The sequence below is a fragment of the Vulpes vulpes genome, chromosome 6 (genome assembly GCF_048418805.1).
Source record: "Vulpes vulpes isolate BD-2025 chromosome 6, VulVul3, whole genome shotgun sequence".
NCBI lineage: Eukaryota > Metazoa > Chordata > Mammalia > Carnivora > Canidae > Vulpes > Vulpes vulpes.
In genome coordinates this window covers 120,927,626-120,930,567 of record NC_132785.1, presented here as the reverse complement: position 1 = coordinate 120,930,567, position 2,942 = coordinate 120,927,626, and positions in this window count along the sequence as shown.

Below are 2,942 nucleotides of genomic sequence, written 5' to 3'. Positions count from 1 at the left end.
GTAACTCTGAGAGTCACAGGCTGTTGAGTCTTCCGTCCCGATAGCTTTGTAAAAATAGTAAAAATGGTGGTGGTATCCTCCTAATTTGTTTGCAAGCGTATCTATTTTAAAAGATTTAGGTGTCTGTGGTGTTTCTTCTCATCCTTATTCTTAGAGAAGTAGGCAAAAGACATGCTTCTACAAAATGTAAGCATATGGTTTTGCTTTAGTACAATATTTAAGGAAATTAGGAAAGTCGCAAAAACATCCAGTTTCCCTGAAACGATCTGCGGGACGTGGGACAGTGAAACAAAGGCAGATATGCATTATATTTAGCTAAATCTGTTTAATAAGGAATCATTCTTATTAGGATGCTCTCCCCAAATCCTTAATAAATATAAAGCTTTTAAATATTTGTCCCATTTTGTAATTAGTCTAGATTTAGCTGCGGCTCTTCCTGATTTGGGAGGAAGCATGCTTGACTGTTGCCAGGCAACAGCTAATCGCGGTATTAGCTGCCAGCAAGCTGTTGGCAGTAACAGTAAATTCTTTTGTCTTGTTAACAAAAAAAAATGAGTGTTAAAGATACAGCAGTATATAAAGTCTGTTCTGTTGTTCAAATATATATAACTTAGGCGATAAATTCCTGAGCTAATGTAACCTCAGTGTGCTGCTAAAATTTATAGTGGATTGAGAGTACCCATTCATTCTTGTGCTTGAGTCAAGTGTATCCTCTCATCACACTAAAACTCATAGAAGGGGGACAGGGGTGTGATAGAGGTATTGTTTTCTTAAGGTCTCCTAAAAAGAACCCGAGGTTTTTTGTTAAAATGTGGATTCAGAAGTACACACGAACTTCTAGCATCAACGTCCCAAGTGAGGACTCTGGTTCATGAACAGGTATCTCCAGTTCTGTGTCACCGACTTCTGTATCCCTTTCCCCCGGTGAGCACCAAGCACATGTGGCAAATCTGGTGGCAGCCAGGGCCCTTGTCCCCCTGCAGCTCCGTTCAGCCAGACCTGGGGCAAGTTTACTAGGACAAAACCTCATAAAAATAATTCTCACTTCATAAGCAAACATAGTGTGAATCATTCTTTGGACACATGGAATGAAGAAAGGAGAGAAAAAAAAACACTACTATTTCATTGGTGCTTCTGTGAAAAAAAAAGAAAAGAAAGAAAAAAAGAAAAGAAAAGAAAAATAAGAAAGAAAGAAAAGAAAAGAAAACTGCACTATACCCCCAGAAAAGACCCCAGACCATTGTTGGCACTCTCTCTTCTGCTTACAAGTTTCTAAAAGACATAGTTGATCATCTCTCAGGGGTCACACGTTCCATCAGGTACACGTTTGCTTGTTCCACTCATACCCATGGTAGCAGGTGGGGGAGACACCGCAGGTCCTGACGGGCCACCAGGAGAGGAGCCGGAATGAAAGTTCATGTTTCCTCTGGTTTCCAAGCTAGTGCTCTGCTGTCCCCTCACTTTGGGTCCCGTATCCAGAAAGATCCAGTTGCCCAGTAAACCAGAATAAGGCATCAAAGAAATGGCCAAGATGTTGAAAGTACTTCCTTCTTTATTTTCTCAATTTCTTAAAAACAAAAAAACAAAAAAAGCAGCTTAGGTGCTTGTAACAAGATTTTTAAAAGGACCCATGTTTACAAATCCTCTTCTCTATATGACCGTATTCTTTGCTACCTCCCCTGCTCCCCTACCCCAAGCAGAGGCAGGAAATATCCCTGCCCTGTGTTTTCACCCAAGTTGCCGCTTACAGCTTTTCCCTGAAACCTGGCCATTTTGGATTTTCCCTGCCAGCCTCACTGTTCCTCCCAGGCTAGAGCTCAGCAGAAAGAAGTGTCGTCACCAGAGCTGCAAACCCATTTCTGTCCCTTTTCAATGTAGGTTTTTTTTTTTTTTACTATCAGCTGAACTACTTCGGCATCATGTAAACATGTTGGAGTCTGTTAACAGCTGCTTCTCTTTCAAAGTTGAACTGGCTCAGAACTAAAAGGGGAACTGCTTTCAGGTTCTGCTCAAGTTTGCATGTGACAGCATCAAAGCTATTTTTAGTGGAGTGATCACCGGGAAGAAGCTGAAAACGTCTGCTTTCAACTATAAACAGTGGAAAGGATCGCTTCTGCGCCGCTGCAGCTCTCAAGTCCATTTATATAGGAGACAAAGGGGTGTGTAAATCTCTTCTTCAAAGTTACGCTGGCATCCTGAGCCTGTTTAGAGCCCCGTCCCCTCTGCCGAGAAGAGTAATGTTAATTTAGCGCTCGGCTGCCCGGGCTCCCAAGTCCCAACTAGATGCACCAATGAATAGTGAATTACTGGAGTGTCATTCCTAGGTGTCCATTCGGAAAGGCAATGTATAGATGCTCTGAGACATCCAGGAAACTTTTATTTCCTGTAGATCACAAAACTCAAGAGACAACAGGAAATGCGAGGTGGGTTATATAAACATCCTACTCTAGTGGAAAGAGCATGAGTCACTGACTAGTGGCAGGACCCTTCTGACTGCACCTTTCAGCATGAAATTTTCTTAGCTGCAAGATGAGGATCATGATCCCAGCTCTGTATACTTTTTAAGGCTAGCCTTTGCAGCAGATGTTTATTGAATACCTACTCCACGCCGTCAGCCTCAAAGAACCTCAGACTAATAGAACAGTCGCTGTTCTCCAGAGACTTCATAGTCGAGCCATATAAACAAATAGATGACAGTGTGATACACATAAAGGGAACAGCATGGGAGTGGCTGGTTCCTTATTGGGCAAAGGGAGAGGCGGAAATAAGACAAGGAGCAGAATTAAAAAAAAAAAAAAAAAAGCCAAAGAGTTTGCAGAGAGGATCACAGAGGGAGGGATATTTCAAGCAGGGGCAGCTGAGTGGAGCAGAGACAGAAGTGAGCTTTCTGGGGTGCCGGGGGGGGGGGGGGGGGGGGGGGGGGGGGGGCTTGCACAACTGGG